Below are 13,660 nucleotides of genomic sequence, written 5' to 3' on the forward strand. Positions count from 1 at the left end.
TTAAAATTTTAAATGTGAAAACACGTATGAAACACGAATGTTAAAATTTAAATTGTAATTTTAAAAAATATATTAATAAAAAGAAAAGGAAGAAAGATATTAAAAGAAAGTTTCTAGAAGGCAGGTGAAGTTAGAAAAAATAAATAGAGAAAGCGAAATAAGGGGAAAAGGCTTCGAGAAAGGAAATTGCGTAGGGAGTTAGTGAGACAAAAGAGGTTCGGTGAAGGATTGGACCGGCGGTCCGACCGTCCCTATCGATCACGCAAATGAAAACAACAACCAAATAATAACAATAATACTAATTAATTATAGTAATAATATTAAAAATTTTACCCTCAAATTTTAAACTTTATCAAATTGGACTCTAGACTTAGTTAAATGATGTCTTTTTCTACCATTTATCTCATATTTCACTTATTCACTAATTTTCACTAATTTTAACAAAAAGTTATATAAAAGTCTTCCTAATTTCATTAATTTCAAGAATATCAAGTTTTAACACAAATTTGAATTCGATTAATACACAAATTATTCTAGAATAATATTGCCAAAAACTCACAAATTTTAACAAAAATTAAAGCTTTTTTTTTCTTTAAAATATTATCAATATTTTGTCATACACATATTTTATAAATCATTGAAATTGTATGATAGTGCTTTTAAACGACTTGCAAATAGTTATTAGAGGTGAATGTTAATATATATATTTTTTTAAAATGAATTATTATAACAAATCAAAGCCACTGAAGCATATGAATAAATTGATTATTTAACATAATAATAATTACCGCAAAATAGGGTCCAAGAATTTTTGGTATTATTTTTATTTGGTCCCTATATTTTCAACATATTACATTTTTATCTGCAAGTTTTGAGTTTCATTTTTATTTGGTTTTTAAGTTTCAAAAAGTTGCATGTATGTACCATTGAGTTTTAAATTTAGTTTCTATTTGGTCAATAAACTTCATAATTTTACATTTTTACTCTTTGGTTTTCAAAAATGCCCATTTTTACTGGTTTGTGTACTTTTTCTATTAATTAAATTTTAAAAAATTAGTTTCATTTAATTTCAACCACTGTTAAAATTAATTGAAAAGTCCACATCATGGTATTATTAATTATCGAAAGTTAACATCGAGGATTAAAAACAAACACAAGTCACTCATGAGTAAAAGTACAGTTTCTTAAAATCCAAGGACCTCAAACCTCAAATAACAACTAAACTCTTCTCTCGAGAATAAAAATGTAACATTTTGAAACGTATTGACAAAATAAAATCTAAATTCAAAACTTAAAGGAAAAAACGTAACATTTCGAAATTTAAGAGATGAAATAGAAAATTACAGAGATTAAAAAATATATTATTTTCTAATAAATATATAAATAAAAACAAATTTCAAATTAAAATAAACAATTTGATGCGATCTTCTATCTCCGTCATTATCGTACTCAAATAATCTCCAAACCTAAAGCACCTAACCACACCGTTAAAATTCTCCCCCACGTCGCCTTCCCTAATTTTAAAGTCTCCTCCCCTTTCCCATCCCCCCTTTGACACGCCACCCACTTTATCATTTTTCAGCCCCATATTTCATTTCTTTTTCAAACTTTGATTTCATACCATCTATGGAATTCATGGACATAGTGATTATATTTTTTTGTGTACTTTTTTTTTCCTTTGATTTTTAGTTGATTTGCACTACTTTTAACTTATATTTTAAGATTGATTTGTTAAGGTGTGTTTGTTCATATCTATAACACCCTTAATTTGTTTCGCAAATAATCAGAGGATACTTTAACATAGACATTTGAGCACATTATCTTTTACACGTTCTCTTCTATTTTTTGTGTTGACTTCTGAAGTTAAACCCTAAAGAATAACCAATTGAAACATCAAATGATTATTGGGTCACAAACCAAGTAACCTTTTTGTAGTATGGTTTATAGCAATTTTAATTATAACAATACTTTAATACTCACCCTCGATTATACTTATAATAATAAAAGAAAGGACGATTAGAAATCAATATTAATTGAAGAGGAAATCACATTACAAATCAATCAACACAAAAACTTTTTTTTTTTTTTTTTTTTTTTGTCAAAGGATCAAAACATTTATAACCATGTTAAACAAGTGGGAGTATGAGCGATTGAACACCAACTTTAATGACATAGAGAGGTGGTCATTTAAACCACAAAAGCCGAACCGTTTCTAAAAACCAAACCGAAAACTCAATGAAACCGAAAAATGCGGCTCAATCCGGTTTGAAGAAATTTTGAAGCCAAATTAATTCGGTTCGGTTCGGTTTCACTTTCGAAAACCAAATTTGAAACCGAACTAAACCGTTTTTAACTAATATATTTATTTATTTATTTATATATTTTAAACAAAGAGTAAAACCGAATTTAAAACCAAACCGCTTTTAATTTAAAGAACAAAATCGAACCAAGCCGCATATATGCGGTTCGGTTTGAACCAATAAATCGGTTCGGTTTGGTTTCACATTTTAAAAAATTCAGTTCAGTTCGGTTTGACCACCAAACTAATCGATTCATTGTAGCCATCTTTTTGTTGGTTGTTATTAGATATAACAAAATGAGCTAATTTATTTATAGATATAGCAAAATTCAGTGATACATAGTGAAAGACAGTTATATTTTGTAGTTTTGTCATTTAAAATAATAATTATTTTTTTTTTCAATTAAGAGTAGGAAGGTTTGAACCATCTCGTGGCTACTAACATTTCGTAAGCCAATTGAACTATGTTTTATTGAACAATTATAAATGATGTTGATTCTATTTGTTATTAATTATGAAATAAATGTATTGATGAAAGCATGCTCACAATTAACGTATTTATCTACGAATTATAATTACTGGTTGACTCCATATAATGTTGTCATCGAACCAATTGAGATGTTTTCAATTTTTTATTTTAAAAGCATCATTTGATCAATATCAACAAGTGAAAAATTATTTCTATAAAAGAAAGATGCTGAAATTTTAATTTACTATTGTAAAAGGTATATTTCAAGTCAATGGATTTGGCTTATTTATCAACTTATGTGACTTTGAAAACGACTAATTATTTTCAAATTTTCTGTTTTGATTTCCACAATGATCGGAAGCTATGCATAAGGCCACGGGCTACAAATAGATATTAATCATTGAGGACAATATACATATATTATCGACTTGAGATTTGATTGTACGACGAGATCTCTGAAGATATTTAATTCGTGGATATTGTTTTCGGCTACCCTCTTGCGGTCAAATTTGACAGCAATGAACAGTCATGAATGACAGTCGTCAGAAATATGAGACCTACAAAATAGAAACTTGTTACAAGCTGAGTCACGGATCTCGCTCTCTTTAAGACGTTTTGCCGCTCTATTCAAGTATGCAAGCAATTTTTCAGAAGTGCCACGTCATCCCCAAGATAAAATGCCCCAAAAAATTGTCTCGATCGAAAATGCATAGTACCCGATCGGAAAACTCACAACCTTCAATGCTCAGCAAACAGAAAAATGTAAGTGAGGGGAACCGAAGAAAACGAGAGAGAATTGTGAAAATGTGGTGTGTTGAAACTGTTGAAGGCTTGCGCCTTTTATAGGCCTCATAGGCCAACTGCGGGGAAAAAGTCGTGCCCAACCATAGAATGTGTGGTGCAGGTGGGAAGATTGGAATGGACGACACGGGCAGACGACTTACCGGCTTGCGACACATGTTGGAGGAGTTGTTAAAATAATCCCACACACGCCTTGCCCGACCGGACGAACGATGGCGAACATTTGGGATGTTCATCATACCCACATTAGCCTATCTTCTTACTCCCTCTAAAACATGGGTACCCCTTGGGGCCCAAACCCAAAGTTCAAGATGGGAGTATAAGAAGGAGACTCCCCTTTAAAGAATAATAAATGTGGGATTCTCAACCAAAAGTTTTTTCCTTTTCTTTTAAAACTTGAATTTTCACCCAACAATCCTTCACTTGAAAATTTAAAACATAAGAAAAACATTTTTCATCGAGCAATATTAGTCTATAAACACTGTGCTTAAGCAAAAGTATCTTACGACTTGAATCTTTACGTATGGTAGATGATTCAGAATATACTAGAGTAACCTTTGGTTTTGAACTCTATCTCTAACAACATCTCACACACAGTATCACTAGGGTGTAGTTTGAAAGTTCATGCTTTAAGGCCTAGCACGTGTATCCTGATTTAGTGAACGCTCTAAAGAGTTTGCCTAAAAACTCCATAGGAAGCGACCCCCATTTTCACATTCACATAGGTGAGTCTATCAAAAGTGCTGGTGTAGCTAGGTACCCCATTTGACATCAAGTATAGATCTCATTAAGAACTAAGTTTAACCTTTCTTGCGCTTCAAGATATCATGCTCAGACTCTAGGTCATAGAAAGAGGGACTCTGTGTTAGTTTTAGCATGATTCACTTTATGTCACTTGTGATCAGTTATTACCCGTTGAATCTGTTTCTTGGGATCTCCAGTCTACAGGTTGGATTTTCCTCATAGTTATTCATCTCTTTATAGGCATGAGTCCCATCCTTTCTTAGGTTTTGAAAACCTTCTCTCTGGCCAATCCTTTTTCGTCAAAGGATCTACCAAATTTTCATCAGTCTGTATATGATCCATTCTAACTGCATCAGTAGTCAGGAGCTCTCTAATGATATTATACTTCCAACGTATTTTTCGTCTCTTTCCATTGTAGTAACGTTATGAATTTTTGTGATTGCTAAAATACTATCGCAATGGATCAATATGGTTGGTCAGACTTTTCCCATAGGGGAATCTCTGATAGTAGACTTCTAAGCCAATCTTCTTCTTCACTAGCTGTTGCTAGTGTTATCATTTTTTACTCCATCGTTGGGCTAAAATAGTTTGTTTCTTAGAATTCCAAGAGACATATTCGCCTGCTATATTAAAGATATAGCCACTCGTAGCTTTTGAATCATCCGAGAGGGAGTTCCAGTTAGCATTGTTGAATCCTTCCAGGACAGCGGGAAACTTCTGATAATGTAATCTTAGGTTTTGGATTTTCTTCAAGTACCTCATAATATTTTCTATAGCATTCCAATGCTCTATACTAGGCCAGCTTGTAAACCTACAAAGTAATCCTATAGCATAAGCTAAATTAGGCGCAATGTAGTTAGCAATGTATCTAAGACTGGTTATGATGCTCACATACTTATATTGATTAACACTGCCACTAGTGTTCTTGAACAACTTAACACTAGGGTCATAAGGAGTACATGCTGATTAACATTCAAAGTAATTATGTTTATTTAGAATCTTTTCAATATAGTGAGAATGATCTAAAGAAATTCACTTTTCAGACTTAGTCACTTTTATGCCTAAGATTACACTCGCTTGTCCGAAGTCTTCTTGTCGAAGTTTGCATTCAATGTAGATTTCACATCATTTGTGACATGCAAGTTCGACCCAAAGATTAACAAATCATCTACATATAGACACAGGATAGTGCAAAGATTATTTTCAAACATATAGTAGATGTATTTGTTATTTTCATTAACCTTGAAACCTTTAGATAGGATTAGGTTATCAAACTTTTCATGTCATTACTTAAGAGCTTGTTTCAGACCATAGAGAGATTTATCTAGCTTACAAACCTTATTTTCTTGACCATGGACTATAAAGCCTTCAAGTTGTTCCATGTAAATCTCTTATTCAAGTTCACCATTTAGGAAGGCGGTCTTTCACATCATTTGTCCCTTCAGGTTGTTCCATGAAAATCTCTTATTCAAGTAAATATGTAAATATTAACCTACTCTGCTGATATAATCAAAATTTAAAACTTAACCATCAATCATATATATTAACTGCTATAAGTAAATAAGAAACTAATCAATCCATTGCAGCCATCTTTTTATTGGTTGTTCTTAGATATAACAAAATGAGCTAATTTATTTATAAATATAGCAAAATTGAGTGATATATAGTGAAAGACAGTTATATTTTGTAGTTTTGTGTAACATCCCCAATTTCAGAAAAATTAAGTTAATAATCTAAAATTATTGAGTTTAAATTTCCCTTTCATTTGGAAAATTGGGATTAAGTTGAAATAATTGAAAAACTTTTATTGGTTAAATGAATTTAATTGATTAGATATTCGAACTGATTATCTTGAAAATATTGAATTTTGCATCCCTTTGATTTTAGATTTTAGGGTCAACTTAAAAAAAAATTAAATTAAATTAAGGAGATGATTAATTTCATGTGGTTTTGAATTGATTTAAATATTTGAAATGATTTAATTTGTGTCAAATTGGTGGATCTTATGCCATTTAATTTTGGTTTTTGAAGCCAAAATTAAGATAATTTGAAAAGTTAATTGATTTATTAATTTAGTAACCTCTCTTTGGTGTGAAATTAGATTCAAGATTTGGAAGTTTTAAGACATTTCCATCAAGCTAGACACTATTTTTCGTTTTGCAGAAAATTGGTAAAGATCGGTAAGTTTTAGGTAAGTTATTGGTTGGTTATTCTTTTGGATTGAGAGTAATAGTGGAAAAATTAAGTTATTGATTTTGGATTTAATTCTTGATCAGATTGGCTAATTGAATCAAGTTTTGGAATTTGCCTTGGACCAAGCCACAACTTTGGGTTGATTCAAATTTTCCAAAGGTTTTAAGGAATTATTTGCATGGACTTTTGTGACCAAGTTGAGGTAAGTGGTACTATTATCGGTGCCTTTGTACCAGGTGACCTAGTCTAGAATTATAAAGTTAACTAATGGACTCTTGAAGCATGATTTTGTCATTATGTTTTACTTGTTGCATGACAGTTATAAGTATTATGAGCATGTTCAGATTTCTAATCAGTATTGATATTATGTATGTGGTGCATGAATAGACCAATAGAGCGGTTTACTGTCTCGCCTTGACACATATTTTATTTCAGAGGACCTACGGGTCTAGTTTCATGTTTGACGGTGTGCCTACGGACCGCTAGACATGCATGAGTCAAAAGGTTCATGTTCATGTTATTTTTCCATGTTTGACGGTGTGCCTACGGGCTGCTAGACATGCGCGAGCCGACAGGTTTACGTTCATGTTACTTTTATTTTCATGTTTCATGTTTGACGGTGTGCCTATGGGCCACTAGACATGCATGAGCTGATAGGTTTACGTTCATGTTATTTTCATGTTTGATGGCAAGCCTACGGGCCGCTAGACATGCATGAGCCGACAGGTTTACGTTCATGTTATTTCCATGTTTGACGGTGTGCCTACGGGTCACTAGACATGCGTGAGTCGATGTGTTCACGTTCATGTTATTTTCGTGTTTGATGGTGTACCTATGGGCCGCTAGACATGCGTATCAAGAAAAGATAGTACATCTTTTGGTTTTCCTTTCATCATCAAAAATTGATGTAGTTATATGAGCTATGGGCTATTTTTTTTTTCTTTGCTCGTGGATGCATAGCCTGATCCCGGTAATGAGATTACTTACTGAGTATTTTATACTCAACCTTTTTAATTTTATGTTTTTCAGGTAATGATAGGAACGGACTGGCGTGTGACGAGAGGGACCTGTGATTGTGCCATATGGGACATGTAAATCGCTTCTGCTCAGTTTATGTTTTTAAGCTATTTAAATGTTTTGATTTGAAACTCAATGTTGGTCAAAATTTTATTTGTTTAAGTTATTTTTTTCCTTCATTATTTTAGGGGCCCCAAATAAATGTTTTACTTATTTGTTATTTATTTTGAAAAACTATGTTTATTATTTTAATGAAATTTATTCTCCTCGATGGTCAAAATATTTTGAATGTAAATATGTAATTATGAGTAACGACCGTTATCAGAGTACTCAAAAGTTTGGGTCTTTACATTTTGTCATTTAAAATAATTATTTTTTTTTTTCATTTAAGAGTAGGAAGATTTGAACCATCTCGTGGCTACTAACATTTCGTAAGCCAATTGAACTATGTTCCATTTGGACAATTATAAATGACGTTGATTCTATTTGTTATTAATTATGGAATAAATGTATTGATGAAAGCATGCTCACAATTAACGTATTTATCTACGAATTATAATTACTAGTTGACTCCATATTTTATTGTCATCGAATCAATTGAGATGTTTTTAATTTTTATTTTAAAAGCCCCATTTGATCAATATCAACAAGTGAAAAATTATTTCTATAAAAGAAAGATGCTGAAATTTTAATTTACTATCGTAAAAGGTATATTTCAAGTCAATGGATTTGGCTTATTTATCAACTTATGTGACTTTGAAAACGACTGATTATTTTCGAATTTTCTGTTTCGATTTCCACAATGATCGGAAGCTATGCATAAGGCTAATGGCTATAATTAGATATTAATCATTAAGGACAATATAAACCATATATTATCGATTTGAGATTTGATTGTTCGACGAGATATATGGGAAATTTAATTCGTGGATGTTGTTTTCAGCTACCTTTTTGCAGTCAAATTTGACAGCAGCGAACAGTTACGTACGGCTGTTGTCAGAAATATGAGACCCGAAAAACAGAAACTTATTACAGGCCGAGTCATGGATCTCACTCTCTTTAAGATGTTTCGTGGCTTTGCCCAAGTGTGCAAGCAGTTCTTCAAAAGTGTCATGTCTTCCCCAAGATAAAACGCCACAGAAAATTGTCTTGATCGAAAATGCATAGTACCCGACCAAAAAACTCACACCCTTAAATGCTCGGCAAAAACGTAAGTGAGGAGAATCGAAAAAATCGAGAGAGAATTGTGAAAATGTGGTGTGTTGAAACTGTTAAAGGTTTGCGCCTTTTATAGGCCTCGAAGGCCAACTGCAGTGCAAAACTACAGGGGAGAAGGTCGCACCCAGCCATAGAATGCAAGGGAGAAGGTCGCATCGAGCCATAGAATGTGTGGTGCAGGTGGAAAGACTAGAATAGATGATGGGGCAGATGACTGACCGGCTCTCGACACGTGTTAGAGGAGTTGTTAAAATAATCCCACACATACCTCGCCCGACCAGACGAACGATGGCAACGACGGCGCACGTGTGGGATGTTCATCATACCCACATTTTCCTATCTCCTCACTCCTCTAAAACATGGGTACCCCTTGGGGCCCAAAACCAAAGTCCAAGATGGGAGTATAAGAAGGAGACTCCCCTTTAAAGAATAATCAATGTGGAATTCTCAACCAAAAGTTTTTTTTTCTTTTCTTTTAAAACTTGAATTTTGACCGAATAATCCCCTAAAACATAAGAAAAACATTTTCATCAAACAATATAAATCTATACAATACTGTGCATAAGCAAAGGTGTCTTACAACTTGAACCTTTACGTATGGTAGATGATTTAGAATATACTAGAGTAACCCTTGGTTTTAAATTCTATCTCTAACAACATCTCACACACAGTCTCATTAGAGTGTAGTTCGAAAGTCCATGCTTTAAGGTCTAGCACGTGTATCTTGGTTTAGTGAACCGTTTAGAGAGTTTGTGTAAAAACTCCATAGGAAGCGGCCCCCATTTCCACATTCACATAGTGAGTCTATCAACAGTACTTGTGTAGCTAGGTACCCCCTTTGACATCAAGTATAAATCTCATTAAGAACTGAGTTTAACATTTATTGCACTTTAGGATATCATGCTCAGACTCTAGGTCATAGAAAAGGAACTCTGTATTAGTTTTAGCATGATTCACTTTATGTCACATGTGATCAGTTATTATTTGTTGAACCGCTTTCTTGGGATCTCCAGTCTATAGGTTAGATTTTTCTCACAGTTATTCATCTCTCTATAGGCATGAGTCCTATCATTTCTAAGGTTTTGAAAACCTTCTCTGTGACCAATCCTTTTTCGTCAAAGGATCTGCCAAGTTTTCATCAGTCTGTATATGATCCATTCTAACTGCACCAGTAGTGAGGAACTCTCTAATGATACTGTGCTTCCAATGTATTTTTCATCTTTTTCCATTGTAGAAGGATTATGAATTTTTGGGATTGCTACAGTACTATCGCAATGGATCAATATGGCTGGTCAGACTTTTCCCATAGGGGAATCTCTAACAGCAGACTTCTAAGCCAACCTGCTTCTTCACTAGCTGTTGCTAGTGTTATCATTTTTTACTCCATCGTAAATTGGGCTAAAATAGTCTATTTTTTTGAAATTTTAAGAGACAGTTCCGCCTGTTATATTAAATATATATCCACTTGTAGCTTTTGAATCATCCGAGAGAGAGTTCTTGTCAGCATTGTTGAATCCTTCCAGGACAGAGGGAAACTTCTAATAATGTAATCTTAGGTTTTGGTTTTTCATCAAGTACCTCATAATGTTTTCTATAGCATTCCAATGCTTTATACTAGGCCTTCTTGTAAACCTACAAAGTAATCCTAAAGCATAAGCTAAATCAGGCCTAATGCAGTTAGCAACGTATCTAAGACTGCCTATGATGCTCGCATACTCAGATTGATTAACACTATCACCAGTGTTCTTGAACAACTTAACACTAGGGTCATAAGGTGTACATGCTAGTTAACATTCAAAGTAATTATGTTTATTTAGAATCTTTTCAATATCGTGAGAATGATCCAAAGAAATTCCCTTTTCAGACTTAGTCACTTTTATGCCTAAGATTACACTCACTTCTCCTAAGTCTTTCATGTCGAAGTTTGCACTCAATGTAGATTTCACATTATTTGTGTCACGCAAGTTCGATCCAAAGATTAATAAATCATTTACATACAGATACAAGATAGTGCAATGATTATTTTCAATCTTATAGTAGATGCATTTGTTACTTCCATTAACCTTGAAACCTTTAGATAGGATTAGGTTATCAAACTTTCCATGTCATTGCTTAAGAGCTTGTTTCAGACCATAGAGAGATTTATCTAGCTTACAAACCTTATTTTCTTGACCATAGACTATAAAGTCTTCAGGTTGTTCCATGTAAATCTCTTATTCAATTTCCCACTTAGGAAGGCGGTCTTTACATCCAATCTGATGTACTACAAGGTTATAATGGCTAGGGAGTGAGAACAAAACACAAATCGAGGTAATTCTAGTGACAGGAGAGAAGGAGTAAAAAAGGTTTATGTTTTCTCTTTGTCTAAAGCCCTTTGCCACTAACCTAGCTTTAAACTTGTCAACTGTTCCATTAGGTATCAGCTTCTTCCTTAAGATCCATTTGCATCCTATTTCCCTTCTACCTGGGGGTAGGTCTACTAAGTGTCAAGTCTTATTTGACTCAAGAGAGTCCATCTCATCATTTATAGGTTCTTGTCATAAGTTGGCATCTACAGAGGACAGAGCTGTTTTTAGGTTTTTAGGATCTTCTTCTACATTATAGGTCTGAAAGTCATCCCCAAAATCCTTGGCGGTTCTAATTCTTTTACTTCTTCTAGGTCTTGGGTCAGCTTCCTCTGTAGAGGTAGGATTTCTAACTAGGATTAGACTACTAGATTCCGAGGCCCCACTATTTCTCGATTTAAAAGGAAATCTATCCACAAAGAAGTCCGCATCATTTGACTCAATGATCACTTGGTTTACTAGGTCATAGAACATATAAGCTTTAATGTTTATGGCATAACCTATAAAGATACACTCATAAGCTCTACTGGCTAGCTTTCTTCTTTTAGGATCTGGAATCCTTACAAAGACTAGACATCTCCAAATTCTAAAGTATGACAAGTTTGGTTTCTTATTCTTAAGGACTTCATAAGGTGAAGTTGGGTTTTTAGACTTTGATATTCTATTTAGAACATAACACATGGTAAGGATGATTTCACCCCACCAATAAGATACAGCTCCTAAACTAAGTAAAATAGCAACTACTAGCTCATCTAAACTTCTATATTTCCTTTTGGCTTTTTCGTTCATTTTAGAAAAGTAAGATGCAATTTTTTCGTATGTTATTCCATGTGAGTTAAAGAACTCATTAAAGTTGTCTGAGTCATACCCAGTTCCCCTATCACTACGAAGTCTTTTAACTTTTCTGTTAAACCGATTCCTTACGTTAGTTACAAACAATTTGAAAGCATAAAAAACATTACTTCTGTTTTTCAGCAAATATGCAAAAGTAAAATCAGAGCAATCATTAATGAAAGTAATAAAATATATTTTACTGTTCCTAGTCAAGATACCATCAAATTCACATAAGTCAGAATGAATTAAATATAGAAGCTCAAATACCCTAAGTTCAGATTTATACGAAGTCTTAGTTATTTTTGCCTGACTACAATACTCGCATTTATCAAATTCATTCATGGATAAGTTAGGTATCATTTTCAGCCTAATCATGTTACTAATTAATTTCTTATTAACATGACAAAGTCTAGCATACCAAACATTCAAAGAACACGACATATACACAGAAGATTTCATTTTATTTTTGTATAAATTTAATATGAAGATTCCCTTAGTTGCATAACCCTTCCCTACGAATACATTATTCTTAGTAAGAGTATATAAATCTATCCCTATAGTTTGAATAAATCCGACCTTGTTGAGTAAATAGCCCGAGACCAAGTTCTTTCTTATCTTCGGAGTGTGCAGGACATCCTTCAACATGAGGGTCTTCCTGGAGGTAAAATTTAGCTCCACCTTATCGGTTCCAACAACTTTCGTTGAGTGGTGACCCCACAACAGAATACTTTTATCCTTAGCTTCAGTATAAGTTTTAAAGAGACGAAGGTTGTGGCAGACATGACACGTAACGCCAGTATTTATCCACCACCTCTCAGAACCGCCAATCACATTAACTTATGTGATCATGGCAACTAACGGTTCTTCTATCAAGTTCACTTGACTAGCAGGACGACGCCTGTTCCTACAGTTTCTAGCCATGCGTCTAGGTTTATTACAATTAAAGCAAAGGAGCTGTATTGTGTCTCCTGAAGGGGTTTATGCTTCTTTTGTACGTTTTGGTTGCTGGAACCACGATTATGAATTTTCCTATTTGTCCCCTTGGACTTTTGGTCAGGCTTTATCGTCGCATAGGTAGATCTCTCAGAAACGATATTCACCTCCTCCCTCTAGTCCTACTTTCGAGTTTCTTTCTCAATCCTTAGTCGGGTGATAAGACTCTCCAATGAAAACTCTTTGGTCTTATGCCTCAAGGTATTCTTAAAATCCTTCTCAAGGGAGGCAGTTTGTCAATAATATTGACAATTAGAATTATTCGTCTAGGGGCATACCTTCAGTTATTATTTTATGGGCTATCTTCTGTAGTTCATGGGACTAGGCCTCCACAGATTTGTCATCCGTCATCTGGAACTTGAAGTAATGGCTGACGACATATTTTTTTTGACCCAGCCTCCTCGATATGGCACTTCTTCTGTAAGGCGTCCCAAACTTTCTTTGTTGTCTTCATTGTGCTATTGTAATCATACAGATCACTAGTCAAACCATTTAAAATGAAATTTTTTTCATAAAAAGTATTTTTCATCCCAATCAAGAGCTTCTTTTATTTGTTGTTTAGTCAGATCTTCTTTCAGTTGGATTATCCGTGGTACAAACATCTACAACTTTCTTAACCGTATGGAACAATAACATATTCTGCTTCGATCGTTTGAAGTTCAATCCTTCGAACCGGAATGGACGGATGAGGTCAGATGTCATAATGTCGTAATGACTTGTAAGGGCCATCACAGAAGTGGCACATGA

Source organism: Benincasa hispida, chromosome 9 (genome assembly GCF_009727055.1).
Source record: "Benincasa hispida cultivar B227 chromosome 9, ASM972705v1, whole genome shotgun sequence".
NCBI lineage: Eukaryota > Viridiplantae > Streptophyta > Magnoliopsida > Cucurbitales > Cucurbitaceae > Benincasa > Benincasa hispida.